The sequence below is a fragment of the Chanodichthys erythropterus genome, chromosome 18, assembly GCF_024489055.1.
Source record: "Chanodichthys erythropterus isolate Z2021 chromosome 18, ASM2448905v1, whole genome shotgun sequence".
Taxonomy (NCBI): Eukaryota; Metazoa; Chordata; class Actinopteri; order Cypriniformes; family Xenocyprididae; genus Chanodichthys; species Chanodichthys erythropterus.
Genome location: NC_090238.1, coordinates 12,582,220 through 12,606,320, shown reverse-complemented (window position 1 = coordinate 12,606,320; position 24,101 = coordinate 12,582,220). Strand labels below are relative to the sequence as shown.

Here is a 24,101-nt window from a genome sequence, read left to right as displayed (position 1 = left end):
GTGTTACTTTTTCTCACCTGGGCTGGGCTTGCTTGTTTGTTTTTTTAATAACAACAAAAAAGTACTATTTTTGTCAAACGTTAAGGCCCTTTCACACCAAAAGTGAAATGAATAAACCTCAGGCTGAAGAAAATTTATATTTACACCTGTACAGTAGAGGGCACTGCTCAAACAAACCTTTCAGCTGTGCTGCCATTCTGGATTGAAGAAGAATAGGATACAGGAGAAGGAAGTTCAACACTCTTATTTCTAAATCTAATCTAAAGTAATTTCTGCTTATTAGTATGGTTGAATTAGATCATTGAAGGTCAGCAGCAAAGACATTGGTTAATAAAGTTAGATTAAATACATGAAGTATATTTGTGTATATGGAATTTTCTTGCAAGTGAGATGAGTAAATGCATGTCCACATCTACAAACCCGATTCCAAAAAAGTTGGGACACTATACAAATTGTGAAAAAGGAATGCAATAAGTTACAAATCTCATAAACTTATATTTTATTCACAATAGAATATAGATAACATATCAAATGTTGAAAGTGAGACATTTTGAAATGTCATGCCAAATTTTGTCTCATTTTGGATTTCATGAGAGCTACACATTCCAAAAAAGTTGGGACAGGTAGCAATAAGAGGCTGAAAAGTTAAATGTACATATAAGGAACAGCTGGAGGACCAATTTGCAACTTATTGGGTCAATTGGCAACATGATTGGGTATAAAAAGAGCCTCTCAGAGTGGCAGTGTCTCTCAGAAGTCAAGATGGGCAGAGGATCACCAATTCCAACAATGCTGCGGTGAAAAATAGTGGAGCAATATCAGAAAGGAGTTTGTTGTTATCATCATCTACGGTGCATAATATCATCCAAAGATTCAGAGAATCTGGAACAATCTCTGTGCGTAAGGGTCAAGGCCGGAAAACCATACTGGATGCCCGTGATCTTCGGGCCCTTAGACAGCACTGCACCACATACAGGAATGCTACTGTAATGGAAATCACAACATGGGCTCAGGAATACTTCCGGAAAACATTGTCAGTGAACAAAATCCACCGTTGAGCAACTAGAAGCCTGTATTAGACAAGAATGGGACAACATTCCTATTCCTAAACTTGAGCAACTTGTCTCCTCAGTCCCCAGACGTTTGCAGACAGTTATAAAAAGTCAACTTGCGTTACTTATTTAAAAAAAATCTAACTTTTTTTAAATGTATATATACTGTATAGTATACACGCTCACTCACTCAAGTATTGCATATTACTAAATAAATTATATAATAAACTATAATAAATTATATTATAATTATATATATATATTATAAAATAAAAACAATTGTCAAACATGATTATTTGGTGGATTGGTATTACTGATATTACAGCATTAAAAATGCCCCCAAGAAATGCATCTAACCGAAAGAAGCCAGTTTATACAGGACTACCACATTTTGAAAACTGGTTGTCCTGAATATCCCTAAGTGAAACATCACGTTTCCCTTTTGCAGCACTTTTGGCGTGTACAGTCTGTCATCGCTGCTCTGTGGAGGAAACGAGGCCCTGCACAATTAATACCCAAGTAGAGCAATTCCCAATACCTCCCCCATCACCTCCTCTACTGTTCTCTTCCTCCTCCCCAAAAGCCCTACCTCCCTCCATACCTCTCTCTCTCTCTTCCCGCAACCCTTTCATCCGTAGACAGAGCGGCACAAAGCCGGAGCTCTGACAACTCTCGTAATTGCCACAGACATTAATGACATATTTCAGCAGCAGGCAGAAGCCATTAGATGGCCTTTGAAAAATGCTTTGTAGGACCATCATCAGAGCATGTTATTGCCAGGGGACTAATGGGGAGGCAGCAGAGGTTCCTCTTATGCTGTCCCTGCTCTCACTGTGCACAAAACACCAAAGAATAATGATCAGCCTTACATCAAAGAAAACATAAATTAGCAATACTGTCACAAACTTGACATGCTAAGACAAACTGTTAACCTCAGCGCATCAATACGCTGTTCGGTATCAAGAATAAATAAGTAAATACATTTATAAAAACCAATAGTTTATGATGCAATTTAAAATACTGAAAATCTAATAAAATTTTATGGTAGAAAGTTGACTGCCCAGCATAAATAAATGAATATACAAACAAACAAACAAACAAATAAATAAATAAATAAATAACATGCACAAATAAATGCATAAATAAATAACTCTATGCATGGTAAATAAGACAACACACACTGCAAACCATCTAAAGGCTATTAGTGTAAAACAAACACTGGCATAAATAATCCAGACACTCTAATTATAGACAGAACAATGTTTCTGGATCTCAAGGTCTATAAAATTGTCTTGATGGACACTCTGTCACTAAACTGAAATTATACGGCCATTTCTTTATTATTATTTAACATATAGAAAAAAAAATGTGACATGAAACTGAATCTCACCTTTTTTTCCCTTCCATTTAAGAAAAAACAAAACAAAATAAGAATATTAAAATACAAATCAGCTCACAAATCCATACATAATTCTAGTGCCAGATACATTGAGAAGAAATGGTCAACAAGAAATTGTAAACAATATACACTTCAAATATCTTATGACAATATACTCTAGTAGCTATTCAGAAAAGCTTTTCTTAAAAAAGTAGCACTATGCTAAGGTAGTATGCTAAGGACAACTGAAAACACAAAGGGAGAGTGTTTGCGTTTAAAAAACATTTCTGGCAGTTTTTTCCATGTGTCTGATGCTAGTGTCACTTATAAATGCTTTATCAACACAGTTTTACACACAAGGCTCAATACAAATCAATATGGGAGAAGAAATAAGATAACTTAAGCTCTTTTCAGCTAGCGCAACCTCAGATATTTGAGCTAGCAGATAGCTTCTTTAGATAACTACTTGAAAGTGAATAAAAAACATCCCTCATTATGTAGTAACACCACCTCAGAGACAACAGACTGGTATGGTGTTACAGCTTGCTAAACCACTCATTTTAAGTGAGAGTCTCATCGACTTTTTTCTCATATAGCAAACATGTTTTGGGGGTAAAAGTACAAATCAATGACCTCTAAAATGCTGGAGTCATGTATTGCCGCCCTATTGATCAAGTAACCGAAGAATCACACCTTCAGACAGCTTAAAGACCACAAAAATGGCTTTATAAAAGGTATAAAAATGTGATGATAATGATCTGTCCACCCATTTCTCTCTCCCTTACTTGTTTAATAAAGTGATTTCATGGATATGAAAGGTCTATACACCTTTGCGTGAAGGAAAGGCGCAAAATGGCGGCTCGTTCTTCTGTGATGACTTTAGTTTGAGGTGAAAAGATGCTCTTTGCACTTCCATCATTACACGCCGGCTAAGCCAGTCACTCCTTTTGTAAGCAAAGTGGAGCGACATGCGTTCATAGAAATTGCATCTACTATTGCCAGGCAATTATTGCTTTACATTGTGACTTCATGAATAACTCTGAGGGAGCGGGCAATTTAGCGGCTGCCCAATCTTCGAAAATTCCCAGCAGTCAATAAATGCACACTAGACCATTAAAAAGCCCCACTTATTCATCTTTCCCCCACCTCTGCGAGCAGCACCTACTACCGCCCATCTCAGTTTGAAATTGCGTGGCCAGATGGAGGGCTGTGGGGTCTGTTTGGCTAGCTCCTGGCGCTAGCAACAAATTAACATACATTAATGAATTGCCCGAGTAGAACAGAGATGCACTTTAGTCGTGATGCCATCGAACAAATGGAAACATGACAAAACTAAAACAAACAAAACCTACATGGATTACCCTTACGATTTACACATCTGCTTCGTACAGCGTGTTGTTAAACATGAGATGATGTGTTTACTGCCTCGGTTGAGTCTCAGTGCAAGTGCTAGAAATACTGGCAAGCATTATTCGATAGTCTCTTAAATTTAGGTATGGAAGACAGGAAGACATACCAAATTTACAGCCATGCTGTGAAGCCCCTTTGTAACTTTTGAAAGGAGTCTCTTTCCGCCTGGTGGGTTTTCAATAGAATGAAATAAGCTTGCTATTATTCCAGACAAGCAACAGAGATTCCTTAGTCATGATGTTAACTGGCCTATTTGCCCAAATCCACCAGAAGAAAGATTAGCCTTGATTAAAAGAATAAGATGGGGTCAAAAGGCAACGTCTGAAATAAATACAAAGCACCTGGAGTGCTTGCAGAGGGTTTCGTTTATTAGCCTGGTGACATGCATATAAACATTATAAGCCCAGGTTGTCCAACTTGTATCCAGAATATTTATGAGAGGAAAAAACAGAGTAACACTTTTTTATGCCCTTGTTACATGTTACAATTATTATGCATAATTATATGCAACCAAACAAAGTTCATGTAGTTAATTAATATTACTCAGTACTTAAATGTATAATTACACTGTAAAGCGGACACCTTAAAATAAAGTGCAACCAAAACAGATTTCAGATACTAAATTTTGGGTTTTAAAGGTGCAATGTGTACATTTTAGGAGGATCTACTGACAGAAATGCAATAATATATATAATATATAACATAATAATATACATAACTACTTCGGTGTAATTTGCGGGTGGGACAAGTCCCCACCACTTTTTGCCAGGGCCGATATTGTCCCTACCACTTTTTGAAACATCTCGCGGCACGGATGTAAACTGATACAAAAGAAACATCTCTAGTTGATTAGCAATTTGTTCGTTTGTGTTGAATAATAGGCGATCTGGTGCTGTGATATGCGTTTCTGAATGTTGAGTGCTTTGAATGTTGAGTGCTTGTTGCCGCTGTTATCAGTAGCGCAACAGTGTTCTCTTGGCGCTTGTGCACACTGTGCAGTGTTCACATGGACGAGCGCTTCAATCAATCGCTTAAAGGCCTGTACACACTGGGATGAATATCGCATGCGCTTATCGCCACTGTTTTACGAGAAGTTTTTTGTGTTCATACCGAATAGATTTTCACTGGCGATGCGCAGAGCGAACGTGCAAATTCACTCCCTGACAGTATATGGCAGTTGTGCTTAATGGTAGTGCAAATATATATTTATATACTATATAACATATTTATGATATTAATAAAGTTCAAGAAGATAAAAATGCAGATATAAAATGGCATATATGGCATATATATGACATATGAGATATGGTAGTCAGAAACGGTAGTGCAAATAAGTCACAATGACAGTAGTGCAAGTGACCGGTAGTGCAAATAAACTTTTAAAATTTACATTTAAAAAATATATAGTTGAGAATGTCTAAGAAAAAAAAACTAAAAAAAAACCCAGTAAAAATACAGAAATACACTATTGGTGTGGCCAAGTTTGTAGAGGTCTAGGGGTCTTCCTCGTCTACTTATTCTTTGTTGTCCAGGTATTGTGTGCTAGGCAAGACCGTTTTGTGCTTGAGCGCCACCAAGTCATGTTTTACTGTAACTTCAGCAGCTCCATGCATGTTAACAAAAGCCACAATCTCATTGGTCTGCCAGTTTTTAATGTTGGACATAGTGGTGTTTTACAGGAAGAAAAAATTATATGAATACTGTTCGTTTTCTAACACAAACTGATCGTTTCGTGTCTTAGGACATCAATGTGTCGTCACGAGCCGCAGGGTTTGATTTGGATTTGTCTATGCAAGTTTTTTCGACTCTTATTGTTCGAGTTCCCATTCACATTCCCAAGTCACCTACATCTTGGATGCATGGGGGTAAGCAGATAAACATCAAATTTTCAGTTTTGTCTGAACTATCCCTTTAAATCTTTTTTTTTTTTAAACAAAAAAAGTTACAAACTGCAGCTTTAACTAAGATTTATATGTTCATTAGAAGTATTTTTCATTGTTAGATCATGTTAATGAATGTAGTTTACTAATGTTAAAAAATTGAATCATTTTGTAAAGTGTTGCAAGATAAATTAATAGTTTGACAGGGAAAAAAACAAGTCTACCTTTGGACTATTAAGACTGCTTGCATTATAACATTTTATGAAATTTCCCCTTTACATTCCTATTACCTTATTTATAAATCATTATTGATTAAAATTAGTACATTATATTCATTACACATTATATTATTTTATATTAATACAAATTATTAGATACAATTTGTCATTTTTTTCCATGCAAAAAACAAACAAAAAAACAGTCATAATGCACGATACTTTAAATTCATATTACTACTATTGATTTGGAGGGTAAAATGTGACCTAGACATCCTTAAATAAGCACTTTTCCCCTAAATTTTCTTACAAAAGTTCACATTCCTTAGGCCAGGGTACAGCATAAAAAAAACAAAAGCAAGCAAAAAATGAAAAAAAACTTAAAAGAAACATCAGAATCTGATAGCGTCTGAGAAATGTTCATAGCTACCACAGCCCTCAAGAATAATGTGCCATTAACAGCAGCTGCATTACGTTCAATTAATAAAAGCAGACATCCCAGATTTCATCTGCAGCAATGGGGATTGAATTATGCAATCCCACACTTCATTACTGAATGCTCTGTGAGCCAAATCAATACACTTTGTCATGTTAGCTTCCCTTTCACTTCCAGAGGCTGTGGAACTTAATGCTGAAGTGTTTGTTCATTTAATTGTTTAAAAGGTGATCAGGCCAAGTGTAATGTTACTCGTTCCTTTTTCAATTTCTTTCACCCCGCTACCCCATCATCCACAATATGAAGGAGCAAACAATGTGGAAAGTAAAAAGCAGAATGCTGGGAGGTCAGCAAAGCGCACATTACTGTGATGCAATGAGGTATTCATTTTTGTCCATGTTCAGCTTGTCAGAGGCCTGTCATACTCATTGAAGCTTTGATTGCATTAGTTTATGACAACAGATGAGGCTCCATATTACAGGGCTGACTATTGCATTTAATATATTAAATATTATATATACAGTACAGTCCAAAAGTTTGGAACCACTAAGATTTTTAATGTTTTTAAAAGAAGTTTCGTCTGCTCACCAAGGCTACATTTATTTAAATAAAAATACAGTAAAAATAGTAATATTGTGAAATATTATTACAATTTAAAATAACTGTTTTCTATTTTAATATATTTGACAAAGTAATTTATTCCTGTGATGGCAAAGCTGAATTTTCAGCATCGTTACTCCAGTCTTCAGTGTCACATGATCCTTCAGAAATCATTCTAATATGCTGATCTGCTGCTCAAGAAACATTTAATGTGTACAATTGTACAAAATATTTGTGTACAATTTTTTTTTTTCAGGATTATTTGATGAATAGAAAGTTCAAAACAACAGTGTTTATCTGAAATCTAATCTTTTGTAACATTATAAATGTCTTTACTGCCACTTTTGATTGATTTAATGCATCCTTGCTGAATAAAAGTATTCATTTCTTTAATTTCTTTTCAAAAAAATAAAAATCAAAATACTTACTGACCCCAAACTTTTGAACGGTAGTGTATAATGCTACAGAAGCTTTGTATTTCAGATAAATGCTGTTCTTTTGAACTTTCTATTCATCAAGGAATCCTGAAAAAAAAAAGTACACAACTGTTTTCAACATTGAAAATAATCATAAATGTTTATTGAGCAGCAAATCAGGATATTAGAATGATTTCTGAAGGATCATGTGACACTGAAGACTGGAGTAATGATGCTGAAAATTCAGCTTTGCATCACAGGAATAAATTACTTTGTGAAATATATTCAAATAGAAAACAGTTATTTTAAATTGTAATAATATTTCACAATATCACTGTTTTTACTGTATTTTTAATTAAATAAATGTAGCCTTGGTGAGCAGACGAAACTTCTTTTAAAAACATTAAAAATCTTTGTGGTTCCAAACTTTTGGACTGTACTGTATATATCTCTCACATAAGTGGGACTGTTTTTATATGATGTCAAAAAAAATCTTAGATGTTTTTATATGATGTCAAAAAAAATCTTAGACCTTCTTACTTAAAGATGAAGCATGTAATTTCTGTGCCACATGAATCCTCAGCTGAAAATGCAAAAATAATGAATGCACAAGTAATGACAAAAGTTTACAGAAAACTAGCCATTCTACCATTGGTCAAACCAACAGGTAAGACCACAAACATATTGGTTGAGTCAGAAATGCACAAACAAAGAGAAATGGGTTTGAATTTTACTTATTAATCTCTTAAAAGTTACGATTATGAAACACAACCACAATATCCAGGCACAAATATACCAGCCAATCATTTTCAACATGAGATTTCAGTGCTGGAGCTGTAAAACTTAATTTGAAACTCTCTATTTATTACTAGCTTTGCTGTGATAAGAACGCAATTTGCATTTTAGAATATGAGAGAGTCGATTATCAGAAGTGAGAACTCAATAGAAGAATTGAAACAGAGACTAAAGCATGCTAATGTGCTGGCCGCAAATTCATTACTGCAGCCATTTCATGCACTGGTGAAGCCCAAGCAGCTTCTGATTTACTGTTCTCTTCTCTAAGGAGCCGGCACACCATTTCGTATCTCTTCGAATCTCCACTGCTCAGAGGAGAGCTGAGGCGCCATTTTTTTCCAAAGCTAGATATAGTTCAATACCAACCCATCTTTAAGTGACATGATGTTCATGTGACTACAGAAACAATTCACAATTGCATGCTGTTAATGGTCATTTCATTTGTAATATGAAGTTTAAACAGTCCCAGTATCTTTCCCAGCAAGTCCAATGAACAATGAACAAACAGGAACATAGAGTTCACCATTTGTGGAATAGAATAGAATAGAATAGAATAGAATAGAATAGAATAGAATAGAATAGAATAGAATAGAATAGAATAGAATAGAATAGAATAGAATAGAATAGAAAAATATAAATAGGGTTTATAAAATAAATAAATAGATAAATAAATAGGGTTTATAAAAATAAAATAATATAAAATAAAATGGGGTTTATAAAAATAAAACAATATACAATAAAATAGGGTTTATAAAAAATAAAATAAAACAAAATGGGGTTTATGAAAATAAAATAAAATAGGATTTATGTAAATAATAATAATAATAATAATAAATATATTGGAGCAAAGCAAGAGTTATGACTTTAAGTTAGTATGGACACATTTAAACTGATGTCTAAAAAAAGAAACAAATTAACAATAACAAAAAAAAAATAAAAAAAATAGGTACAATATGAAGGACTGAATCTAATTCTTCTAAATGTTTTCAATATATCCGAGTAAACATTGGTCTATTTTAGCTGTCAGCCGTAGGGTATAATCATCCGTACATTCAACAAAGGTGCTAAGGTTGCTAAATAACATCCAAGCTGGAATACAATTTCGTTTCATTTTTCCAGATAATGCCAGTTTGTGTTAATCAGCAGCATGTCCTTCCCATTAAAGCACAAGGCATTCCAGAGATGCAGCCAGTAATCACAAGCTTACAAGAACTGAAAAATAGTAATTGAGTCTTCAGACAAATCAGTCATGTCCAAGTATATCTTAAAGCAGAAGTTACTGGAAACAGAGTGACTATAAGTTTCTAGGTTTGAATTCCACAAGAGGCGATTCATGAACTAACACCATTGGGCCCTTGAGCAAGCCACTTAACCCAAGGCTACTCCAGGCGGACCCTATGATAAACATAGACCAAAGCATCTGCTAAACAACTAAATGGCGAATTCTAGTGTCTAGCAATGCTGACAAATCATTTGCACACCACGGAACTAGGTTTTGGATCATATGATCTGTTGCCATGTAACTGTATATAATAAGGTGATCAGATTTCTGAAATGGAAACCGGGGACATTTCCTATTTGAGTGGTCAAAATATCACCAAAATCTCATTTGTTATTAACTATTAATAATAAAAAAAACGGGGACAATACATTTTTGAATGTTTTTGTTTTTTAATTGTTCACTGTAAACCCTAATAAGTTGAGACTACTCAAATGATTTGAGGAAAGCGATCCCCTCAGTTCAATTGAGTAATGGGTTAATTGACAACTCAATTTAATTGAGTTGACCTAATGTGGTCTTTTCATTGAATTAACTTAAATGTTTAAGTACAGATAACTTAAAAGGTAAATATGGGTTCCCTATGTCATTACATTGAAAATTATTATGATTTAATTTTATTATTAGGATTTTTGGTCTAATTTTAATACAATTCACCAAAAAAGTATTACACTATTAACCAGGCCTAACTAAAAAAAAAAGTATTACACTAGTTTGAAAAACATTACAAAATGAAAACAACATAAATATGAGATAAGATAAATAAAATGGCATTTAACAAATATTTTTAACATTTATTATTGAATTGAATATTTTCATTTTAATAAGCTGTTTATAGGCTACTGTACAGAAATTACAACTTTTTAAACGTTTAACTATTATTTTGCATTTTAGACACATTTTAAGCACTAAGTAAGTTGCAAGTGTATTATTATTTTATTATAATTGTTTTATTTATTCATATCTGAGTGTACCTTCAGTTAAGACGTGTGTGGAAATTGCTGCGTTTAAATAGGACGTTTAAATTGTCCAAAACAATCCCGCACCCTGTTGAAGCCCTGTTATAAAACACACAACCGTATTACTTTAATTTAACATGAATAGTTAGTATGTTACTACCTTAAAAGTTGAAACCAGTAACGATGTTTCTTTTGATAATTGATGATAATGGCGCTCTGCTCTAGGTTACGTTCTTCATGAAGTAGCGGCGCGCGCGCGACCAAGTGTAGCAGTGACAGTGTAGCTGCACAGCCCCCTCTGTTGGTGAATATAATCACTACACGATTGCTCCGATAACCAACAGGTTGCTGTGTGTTGGTTGGGTTTTTTGCAATGTATTCGCGGGTTATTTTGAACTAGCTATAAAACGGGGACATTTCTGGGGACTGCTCCAGTCGGGGACTGAGCACCAAAAACCAGGACTGTCCCCGGAAAACGGGGTCGTCTGGTCACCCTAGTATATAAAACATGAGCAGCCCATGTGCTACCTTGCATGCAATCATAACATTAACACAAATTAAACTAAATACTACACAGGATGTTTTCAAGGTTCCAGCATCACATGATGATTTTTAAAGGGTGAGAATCTGTTGAGTTCTCAATTGAAACTTCTCACTAATTATTATAATCGGAGATCCCACTTTATATTAGGTGTCCTTAACTACTTTCTACTTACATCAAAAAATAAGTACAATGTACTTATTGTGTTCATATTGTATTGCAAAACACTTTTGCTGCTATTGAGGTGGGATACAGGTAAGGTTAGGTCCAGGTTTGGTGGTATGGGTAGGTTTAAGGGTTGGCTAAGGTGTAATGTAATTACAGAAATTGATTACAGATGTAATTACATGCAGGTATTTTTAAAATAAGTACAATGTAAAATGTATATGTACAAAATAAGTGCATTGTATCAAATTATTAAATTAATTTTAAGTACATAGTAGTCTAATATAATATAATATAATATAAAGTGGGACCAAATCGGATTTTAAGTTTACACTAGCAAGTGTAAACAATAACACCCCAAAACAAGAAAGGAAGACAAATAACTGTGATATGTATCAAATTTCCAGATTTAACCATTTCGTATACTTATTTTAAAAGAACATACTATGTCATACTATTTTTTCATTGAAATCCCAAAATATAACAACAGTCATTTTCTAACATAAATGGTTTCTCATACAACTGCACGAAAAGCTGGGAGCTGAAACATTCAATCTCAGTATCAGAAACACCTAGGCCTACTCCACACATACATGTCCACATAATAAAATCCAGGGATTCACAAAACGCAAAAACACACTATGAAGCGCTGTCAAGAGCATGCCAAAACAACAGGTGGCAATATAACCCTAACCGTAAAGCCACGTTGTCTGATCAGAACTGGTTCCGGTTCTGACGTCACAAGCCAAAATCTCCCGTTTCACCATCTTCACGACAACACTGCAACCAGAGTTTCTAAAAAAAAAAAAATCACCCTGGCAGGAGTTTTCAAAAAGATTTGATTTCAGTGACTGGATACTGCATTTGCATGTGGACAGGGCCCTTAGTAAAAAAAAAAAACTGAATATCTATAGATATGTCAAGAAATGGTTGAGTTACATTAATGTTCAAAAGTTTGGGGTCGGTAAGATCATATGTTGTTGTAAAAAGTCTCTTTTGCTCATAAAAGAACATTTATTTGATCCAAAATGACCCTTCAGAAATCATTATATGCTGATTTGGTGCTCAAGAAACATTTCTTGTTATTATCAGTGTTGAATACAGTTGCGCTGCTTAATTTTTTCCCCCCGCATTTTTTTCACAATACCTTGATGAATAGAAGGTTCAAAAATAAAGCATCTGTTTAAAAAAAAAAATCTTGTGTGACATTATAAATGTTTTACCGTCACTTTTGATACATATAATAAAATAAAATAAAATAGAGATCGACCGATATATCGATTTACCAATATTTTCCCCGATATTTAAGCATTTTACTAGCCTGGATGCCAGCCAAACTTAGCCCTGCCCACAACATTTTGAGGTCGGGGAGTTCGGTCTGGACTCGATCCGTAGAGGAGTAATTATGCCCGAACAGAAACTGTTCGGACCAATCACATTGTCAGGGCGATTATCACCAGAAACGTAATCAGCCACGTCATCAAAGAGCGCTTGGGGAGTTTGATTGACAAGCGATCTAACCAATCAGAACGCTGAATCCGCTATTTTGTCCGACAAAGCAGTCAGGAGTTAGAATTGTGCATATTGACATCTTTCCGCGTTTGAAACAACATTGATTCTCATGTTCATTCGTGTTTATTTGACGCTATAAATGGACTAGTAGGAAGAGATGATCGGTTCACGAGCCTCTTGAGCTGAGGCGCTACAGCAATCTGTCACGATCATGGTCACGACACATTAAAGAGCCACAAAACGGTTTTTATTGTTTGAATTTTTTAAATAACTACACAGTTTGAAAGCTGGGACTTTGTTTAATATCATAAGTAACCTGCTCTGTCTCGTCTGTCGACGTGTTGTCAGTTTCCTCTTTGCTCCGCGATGTATTTTCCACTCTGTGTGGCGTGACAGCGACACGGCTTGTCGGACAAAGCAACAGTAACTAAGGGGGGGCAAGTCTTTGCGAAAGGTCAATTAGTTTACAACAATAATGGCTGCTGTTGAAGAACTGAGATGTGTAGATTCCGCCATCGCGTCCGTTATAGAAGATATCGACAGCGCATTAATTTTAAAAGAGGAACTGCGATCAAGGCATTTGTCGATGGGAAAGATGTCTTTGCCGTCCTTCCTACGGGATTCGGCAAAAGTTTGATTTATCAGCTGGCCCCGATGGTCGCTAAGAAGAGTTCTGTTGACAACTATGCGTCGCTCAACATACATCACTTACTCTGTAGCTCTGATTGGTTGTAGGTCTATCCAATTGAGGTCTTTCCTGGATCGGTTGAAATACGCCCCCATAATCAAAGCCCAATGGAGCAGTTTCAGACTCATATTCAAACTAGAATTGAGTATTGACCACGTCAGGCTAGCATTTTACCATAATCGGATATCGGTTTTGTAATATCGGACTTACCAATAAACGCCGCCACTTTGTGGGTGTTTTGAGAATTGCGCGCAGGATCGCCATTACAGCACATTTGAGGGGAGACGAGACAACGGCGTGCACATGTAAAGTATTACCTGCTTTGCAGTGATTAATAAACTTTATTTAACATAACATAGCCATTAATGCACAAATTAGATGTGTTACATAAATGCCTGAAATGTAGCTAGTTTATGCAGCTTGTCTCTAAGAAATGGAGACAAGCTCAAAGGAGTCGCGTAAGATAATCCGTCAAGTCCTGTACCAATAAAGATGTAACTTTGCACAAATTAAATAATACAGCCAAGAATGAACACATGTTGGAAATAAAAGCACTGAATTTAATTCTCTCTTTGTTGACTAGCTCATCATTAGTCTCGTGAAGTCTGCATTTTGCTGTTCACTCAGCAGGTTGATGCTCAGGAAATTCTCCTCCAGCACGGCCACCGCATTTAACTTTTAATGAGATTCACTTGTTTAAACCACACTGTAATTATATAAACATTATATAAACATATTCGCTAATAAACATCCAAGTAAATGCAAGTCTACGGAAATTAACCTCAATGAGCGATCGCAGTTTAAGTATAGTTCTGTGTAAATGCAGAGATAAACAGCGCTTTGTCAGCAGATATTTCATAATCAAGAACGACAAAAAAAAGTAATAATTCTGATATAACAAACCAGTTGAGAAGTGCTAAAAAATACGATGTTTTGTTTGTTATATTCCAATATTCCAGAGAATATTATTCAGTTATTTAACATTATCCAGCAAATTATTCTTCACTCTTTACTTTAGCCTATTAAACAGCTAATAAATCTACTAAAACTGCAGTTTAAAATGAAGTATTACATTTCTGCAAAGATGATATGACTCCTGTTTTTAATTTCTCCATTTGAAAACATTAGACATTCTACATTTTGCTTATTAGAGTTGCTGCTGTTGCTTTTTGGAAATAAAATTATTTTTGTAATATGAAGATTATAATTAACATGAAAGACTACTAATTTTCAACAAAAACAGTTTAGTAATAGTGCACTTTATTTTTTGCACTTTCAGACCCCTCTATTTATTGGTGTATAAATAAGATTTATTTTGTTCTCTATGCAAGGAGGGAGTGATGGTTATAAATAAAATTATTTGTTCAGTTCAGTGATGTTGTAATCTTGTCAAAAACATAACAGTATAGTAACAGTACATAAAGTAAAACAGTAAAAAAAATTGGTTCTGCATATCAGTTATCGGGCACATAAACAAAATATTATCGGCACTGGGTCTAAAAAAAAATCATTATCGAAAAAATTTAAATACACAACAGAACTTCTGAAGAAAAAAAAAAATCATAAAAATATATTTTTTTAATTAATGAATATTGTTGTTTTTAAGAATTCAATTGATTAGACATGCTTTGATTATTAAAATGGAATTAAACCATTAAAATAGAATCCAGAAAACAATATAAAAATAAAATTTGAGGGGAAAGAATAAAATGTAGGGCCCTAATTTTTTTTTTTTTTTTTTTTTTTTGTTAAACTTTTATTAAATCGTTGGTAAATCAGCCAAGATTCATTATATCAATAAATTAGACATGCATTTTGATTACTAAAATATAATTTAACCATTAAAATGGAATCAAAAAATAAATAAAACGGAAAAAAACAGAATCCAGAAAAATTCAAACGGTAAAAACAGAATTTGGGAACAAATTAAACTGATTTTATAGGGCCCTAAGTTTAAAGAGCAGCTGTCACCTTTTCGCTTTCCATAGTGTGCTAAAAAGCTACAAATTGAATCTAAAAATGCAGACAGTCCAAATAAACATTTAGTCATCCATGCTTCTGCTGGTCAGCACAGATCGCCTGCTGCCAAGAAAACAGAAATAGACCTTTAAAGGACTCCTGCTTTTTCACATCACAAGAGACCGCCATTAATTAACGTAGAGTGAAGCTAAAAGCCAGTAACTACAATGAGTGCTTTCTCCCTCCATTGCAGCTAATTATCTGCCCTTTTTCTAAAAGCTTTGAGATAATAAATTCCAAGAGTGTAGATGGATGTGCAGACCAGACTTTGCTATTGTTCAGAGTGACTGGCAGCATATGCTAAACCATGCATAAACCACAGAGTTTCCAAGTAAATCACCTATATTAAATGTGATTTAAAGTGGACCACATACATACAGCAACCGACTGTCTAATGTAAGGAGCAGATAAGGAACAGAGAGAGAGTGGGAACATGAGGCAATTTAGTTTTCAGCAATGTATACTTTTCAAGTATGCTTCAGTAGTCTAGAGCAGGTTCCAGTGACTCCAAATGTGTCCAGAAGGGCCAGATCACATGAAAAAGTAACTGAATGTCCATTAGGGCTGCAATAAAATTGTCAGGCAGGACTATTGATGGTACGACATCCAAATTGTGATACAGATCTAAATGATCACAATATCATTATCCACCTAGAAAACTAAATTGCTATGCAGGCTTATCGTTACCTCTCACGTTTCAAGTTAATTTGTCACTCCAGACATATACAAGAATGCAATGGAACACAATAACATTCCTTCAGGTCTATGGTGCAATTATATAAAGGACATTTTATGCAAAAATCTATAAGTTACATACATGACTTCTTGTCAAGGTTTTGAAAGTATTCAATGCTTCAAAACACTTCTGTTACTTTCATAGAAGCAATTTATGACAAAATGGGTGTTATTTTGTGGCACTTTTCCACTATTTGACACCATTTGCTTTCCTTTTTGCAATTTGGTAATAACCATGTTAGGCAAAGAAGATACTGCTAAATTACACTTAAAATGGCCAAACCGTCAACAAAACATCCTTTTCAAACACAAACTGAAGTGTTATACGCCACAGTTGAAACTTGCACTGCATTAATTTTATCCATAAATCTAGATGAGCCTGGTTTCCCAAAAAACTTCTGATTTGAAAAGCTCTCATAAAAGCTCAAAACATAATAGCGGTGATTTGATGTTGCTTGAATTGTCTGATTTTTTTCATAGAGTGGTAAATTATTGGTCATTCTAACTGGTGATCAGAAAATAACACCTGAGCTAAATGACTAAAATGCAGCAAGTCATAGTAGTTTAAACTCAACTACTCACCTTTGGCAACAAAATTATTATGCTACTGTAATTATTAGTGTGCATGAGCAGTTACTCTACGCATCACTCTAAACTGGCAGTTAAAGGTGAAGTGTGTAATTTCTGCGCTACTAAAAGTTTTTTTTTTAAACTATCTGCCATTGGTCAAACAAACAGATAGTCCCGCCTTAAAGGGTTAGTTCACCCAAAAATGAAAATGATCCCATGATTAAGAGAAGTAGTAAGAGAAGTAATCCATATGGCTCCAGTGGGTTAATAAAGGCCTTCAGATGAGAAGCAATGTTTTTTTTGTTTTTGTTTTTTTAAGAAAAATTTCCATATTTAAAGGGGGGGGGTTAATCACAGACAGTTTCTGCCAATCTCATGTTAATCTTGAGTATCTATAGAGTAGTAGTGCATCCTTCATATCTCCAAAAAGTCTTTAGTTTTATCATATTTATAAAAGATACATACGCTGTACCGAGTTTTTCCGAAAACAGCCAAGCTCCTGGAGGCGTGCCGTGTGAGCGGAGCTAAAGAGTGACGAGCAGGCGCAGCTTTTGCGTAGAGACCGTCTGCAAGCTATCAATGGTCAGCTAAACAAATGTATTTAAAACACACACAATACACCATGAATCACTATAATGAATATAGCGCATAGTAAATGATGAATAATGAATTTATGAATTTACTACATTCGTGTTGTTTACATTATATGCACTTAGGCGCCTATTGCCAACAAAACAGACATTTGATGTAGTTATACTTACTACCTGCGATTCCGACTCATGACCAGGATCGTTAATCACTATGAATTTCGACCTTTATGACGTCACACAGCCCCATACCCGAAAAAAGACCTCGAAGTTTGTGAGTATTTTTGGCACTTAAATACTCCGTCATACGTCCAACTCATGTTTTGAAACTTCGGCCATGTTTAGCATGAGAATCCACCTCTTTAACAGTGTAAATAACTCTGAATACATGAAATAGCATTATACCCCTACTTTAAAACTTTATTAACTAGCTTTCGGCAGACGGCCATACACATCGATTTGCGGCGGAAGAGCAACCTCTGACCCCAACGCATGACGTAACGACGAACTGTCGCCCAGCCATATTTGTTTGAACCGCGAGAGACGTCTAAGCTTACGATACTCCTACTTCCTACATCCTGCATCATACATCGATTCATGGGGTTACTCATTTTGACTTGCGCAGTATGCGTACGGTCAACGCTATCTTATGACCAATTCATACTTATTTTACTTTACTCAAATGCATTCATGCAATTTGTCTAAACCCCATTGACGGGTAGGATTAGGGGCGGGGTTAGGGGTAGGTCATTCGTACGAATTCATATGAATTTGGCAACTTGTAAAATACATAAAATTTAGTAAAAAAATTTCGAGTTGCCAAATTCGTATGAATTAGCCACATCGTAAAATACGTATTGCCGTGAGATCGGTTTGGTATGGTCGTCTGCCGGAAGCTAGTTATTTTAGTTTATAAAGTTTTAAATATAAATATTTTTCTTACAAAAACACATCGCTTCACTTCAAAAGGCCTTTATTAACCCCCTGGAGCCGTATGGTTTACTTTTATTATGGATGGATAATAAAACCATTATAAATCGGGCCCGATCACATGGTTTCAGACTAACTGTGTTTAAACTAACTCATTTAAGCCTTGCTGATTTAAACCTTCAAGAACAAGACACGACGCGCTGTGAGAAGATTTGTGTGGGCTCATCCGAAGAGCGCACACGTTTATTCCAGTCAGCGCGCAAATACTGAGTTCTCTTTCAAGTCTTGCGCTTCAGAGGACAAATTCATACAAAAATTATGTCAACATGCCCGTCTTAGCGAGTATCCTAGCAAACATAGTTGGTTATGTCTTAAGTGAACGTATATTAGTCGAGAAAGACAGTGCATGTGTAGCAGTATATGCACTGGATTGTGCATGTCTTAAAGGGAAAACTATTCCTGCTGCCTGTATTTAATGTTAAATCAAACAACAAATAACAAAGAAATCAATCACTGCTCTTGACTGAATAATTTTTGTAACTTCAATAATAATTAATCTTTATTTATTTTATACAGTGAAGATAATAATGCAGTGATATTTTATATTTGATTACTTTATCCCTTTTCTGTATGTGAAAACTACTATTAGATACCTGAAAAACCTGAAAAGCACTGTTCCTGGATCCTGGATCTGTTTTTTCGCTCTTCTTTATTCTTTTTTATGTATTATAGAAGTATCGGATCGGGACTCGCTATCGGTAGATACTCAAAATCGGACTCGGACTCGAGGTGCAAAAAAAAACGTGATTATAAAGCTTGGAGGTGCAATGATATTTTTTAAATATGACTCTGATTGTGTTCGTCTGAAAGAAGATAGTCATATACACCTAGGATGGCTTGAGGGTGAGTAAATCATGGGATAATTTTCATTTTTGGGTGAACTAACCCTTTAAACTCACACCATTGTTTTTTGCTAGACAAGGTGATCAAACAGAACAATTACAATTGAATGTGATAAATATTATTATCATCCAAAAATTACAGACTTTTACTTGGTTTCATGAACTAAACGGTTGAATCACCAGAAATGCACGCCACTTGCCATCTGAGTGCAGTTTGTTGCTAAACAAGCACATAATGTGTTTACCAATTTTTTTTAATACATCCACATAAATACAACTACACAGCGATTTATACAGATTGTCCACTTAGTTCTAATCAAAACAAAGTGTGTGTCAAATGTAAAGCAGGACAGGCTGGTATGTCACTGGATGCCTCTCTAAGACCCCCCGAGAGCAGCGCCAATGTTAATAACGACAAACAGCAACAAAGCCCATTACGAAAATGAGATCACCCTCTGTGCGGTGAGGACTCCCTGCCAAGAGCCCATACAACAGGCCCCAGGCAGAGTCACACACAGTGATGCCCGTCACCTCTTCCTCCTCCCTGACGTGCTGTAAGGGAACAGCTTCAAAGTTCAAAGGCAGGGTTACTGGCCTACATACTTATTCAGTACTAGAGCAACTAACTGTAATATTTTTATAAAAAATAAAAAATAAAAGTTTTGAATGATCAACATTGATCAACATCAGAATGGGTCATAGTTGCAGAGTCACCAAAAAGAAACAAAGACAAACAAAGCCTGTCAATAACTGCTAAGATTTTCTTTAGTTATATAATGCAAAAATAAATACATAAGTAAAATAAATCTTGTTATTAATGTAATATAATATTAATGCAATATAATATTAGTCATGTGAATGTCACAATGCAATAAAACTTAAGTCATAAAAATTTTTAGCCTCAGTAATATATTTTTTAAGCAAAGATGCATTAATATGTGACAGTAAAGTGCACGATTAATCGTTAAAAGATCGCAACCTCCATTCCAACACCCATTCGATCTTATTCTTAAATGACAAAGAGTCGACTATAATTATTTAACATTTTAAAAGTATGATCACAGCAGTTGTCATGTAGGCCTATAGGTATGAAGCAGGTAGGAAGCAGCTTGACATTATTTCTGTTACAGTAATTCATATTATCACAGGAATACTGGGATAAAAGTTTATAGTTGGGATATAAACACTGATGTCTACTATGCCGGAGTAAATCACCTTTTGAAAGTAACTTGCCACTTCAAATAAAGACCAATCACAGTGTTGCACCAGCAGGTGGTGACAAGTGACTTAAAAAAAATGTACTTTTGAAACAAGTGATGTATTTATGAGTGGGTCATTGAATCATTCATTCAATCCAATATTTTTAAATTATTAATTCAGATTCACCAATATTTTTAAATGTTTATTAAAATACATGCTTAGTTGGAGAGAATTGTGATCTACATGTAAAATTATATATTATATATATATATTATATATTATATATATATATATTATATATATATATATATATATATATTATATATTATATAATATATATATATATATATATATATTATATATTATATAATATATATATATATATATATTATATATTATATAATATATATATATATATTATATTATATATATATATTATATAATATATATATATATATTATATAATATATATATATATATATATATATATATATATATATATATATATATATATATATATATATATATATATATATATATATATATATATATTATAATAATATATATATATATATATATATATATTATATAATATATATATATATATATATATATATAATATATATATATATATATATATATATATATATATATATATATATATATATATATATATATATATATATATATATATATATATATATATATATATATATATATATATATATATATATATATATATATATATATATATATATATATATATATATATATATATATATATATATATATATATATATATATATATATATATATATATATATATATATATATATATATATATATATATATATAAAATTCTCAATTTATTCAGAATGGTGCAGCTCTACAGTAAAGATTTTTACATTTTCACAAAAAAAGTCTAACAAATAAATGCTGTTTTTTTTAACTTTCTGTTCATCAAAGAATCCTGTTTGAAATATTAAACAGCTCAACATTGATGATAATAAGAAATGTTTCTTGAGCAGCAATTTAATCAGCATATTTAAAATGATTTCTGAAGGATCATGTGACACTGAGGACTGGAGTAACGCTTTGCCATCACAGGAATAAATTACACTTGAAATTGCTGAAAATATCTTAAAACAATTATTTCAAATTGTAATATTTCACAGCGTTACCATTTTTACTTTATTGTTGATAAATGCAGATTTGGTTAGTATAAGACTTCTTTCAAAAACATTAAAAATCTGATAGACCTTTTGAAAGGTAGTGTAGTCTTCTCTCTCTCTCTCTTGATTTTGGGGCAAAATCTAACCTGGACATGCTTTTGTGAGATTCACCCATATGTTCAATGCTTCTGCCAACACTTCACCGCCCTACAGGACACGATCTTCAGCTCACGCTCTAGAGCAATGAACTGGCTTGAGGATCTCCAAAATCCAGGACAGTAGCAGGTGATAAGAGTGAGAGAGTTTGGCTGTGGTTGAGCTGTAAGGGTAGAGCTGGGTATCTTGAGGGGGGCCGCTGAAGCAGGAAGCAGCAGATATCAGAGCGCTGAGCATCTGTGGGGTTCACCAGGAGTCTGTCATATGAATACCCACCAGACCTTGAAATTTAACACCACACTTCTCACAAACACACAGACACACCAACCCTCAATCTTCTGCGTCTGTCACACACCATACTAATAGTTCACACAGTTAACAATGATATTAACAGAGAAACACTACTGAATCATTTATAAGAATCTAAATGAAACCAGCATGAAGTATAAAAGTGTTGGTCACATTGCTAGACATTGTTTACTGACATGACAAGATGATAGTCATGGATGGCAGCTTCCAGGGTGTTCAGAGCAATAAAGTCTTACACAGCAAACTGCAAACAACAATCACCATCAGACAATAAACAGATGTCAGATGCCATTTTTACACAACAAAGGACAATAAGGCTTTGAGGGATGATCCAAAATGTTGCCTAATTCCATTTATATTATTCATAAATATATATTCAATTACAGCTGAGAGATAAAAATCATTTGTGTGTGTGTGTGTTTATGTGTTATATATATATATATATATATTTTTTTTTTTTTTTATATAAAATGGAGAATTTATGGAGAATTTTTCTGATTTTTCATAGAGTGATGTTATATTTTCATATAATATAATATAATATAATATAATTAATATATATATATATATATATATATATATATATATATATATATATATATATATATATATATATATATATATATATATATATATATATATATATATATTATATTATATTATATTATATTATATTATATTATATTATATTATATGAAAATGTAACATCACTCTATGAAAAATCAGAAAAATTCTCCATTTTTCTCTACAATGCAAACTCAGAATTATTATTATCGATGGCTTAAACTAGAACCATTAAAATTATGCTTATATATATTTTTATATATATAATATTGATATTAGACTGCATGAAAATTAGAAATGTGGCTTTGGCAACAACTGGAAACAAAATAAAAACTGAACTAAAATGAATAAATGAAGCTTAATATTTAAAAAGAACAAAAACTAACAAAAATTACAAATAACTAAAATTAAAATGTAAACTAAAAATATAAAAATAAAAGCTAGTTCAAAATATTAATAAAAAACCCAAATAATACTAAAATAACTGCTCAGAATGAGATAATATTATACCAATTTTAAAAAAAAAATGTATACAAAGTAAGTTTTCATGCTATATTTCATAGGCTATGTGAACTTATTTATCTATTTTTTAAAGATGAATTATCACCACACAGATAGACGACAAATTGACATAAGACTGTATTTCTATCCCTCACAGCCTCGTTTTCATACATGCTAAATTAAATATGGTGCCTACTTCGCCTAACAACTTTAATAATATGGTCAATATCCTACCCACACCCATATATACAGTACTGTCCTGAGACACACTTGATGTAGTCCAGTTAATATTCATGCTTAAAATGCAAAAGGCACATGAATGGAATTAGGGGAAATTAACAGAGTAAATATTAATTAAAAGTTGTTTTTTTTGTTTTTGTTTTTTGGAGGGTAATAAAACAATTAGAGATTTAATTATAAGGTCCAATTGTATCTTTATAATGGGAGAGCTTCAGCTTTTCTGCAGCAGTTGTGTTTCCACAGCACACTGCCAAACCTCAAGCTTAGACTGACAGCATAGTGAACATGACAGAAAAATTAAGTATTTATGTGGGCTGCTTGAATTGGGGCTGTCAGCATTCCTACGGACTCTGGCTGTGATTGAATGAAAATGTTAAACGCCTCAATTTCTCCCATCATATTCCCAGAGGGATTCCAACTTTTTTTTTATACCCAGAATGCCACTGTGAGAAAGCCTTGAAGGACTTAAGTTATGTATACCCATATTTACATATGCCCCTCAGAAGTGTTTGTTCTTTTCACACTTTCAACATACTTGAATACAGCAAAGACAAACTTCACACGCAAGAGGGCCTTTAGCCAGTGCTGCCATCTAGTGCATGCAATGTTAATTGCAACCCAAATTATACATCAAACAAAAAAAAAAAGATATTTTAAGTGCCTCCCTAACTCATTCCAAAAAAGGCTTATGATAAATAATTTTTTATAAACCACATAAGATAAACTAATCACATAACAAGTATATGACATAACTAATTAGCTTCAGGAATCACAACAATGTTTTACAATGTTTATGCCTCCATACTGAAATTGTGCTCTTTATGCACTCACAAAAGTGAACATTATACACTAAAAAGCCTTTCTTTTTTCTTTTCTTTTTTTTTAAAATG

At 33.5% G+C, this 24,101-nt stretch overlaps 1 protein-coding gene across 6 annotated transcripts in view; it reads right to left on the bottom strand.

The window, feature by feature from the left end:
* The window catches only part of adck1 (aarF domain containing kinase 1), a 193,371-nt gene that overhangs the window by 135,986 nt on the left and 33,284 nt on the right, over positions 1 to 24,101 (bottom strand). The gene's annotated exons all lie outside the window — the stretch shown is intronic.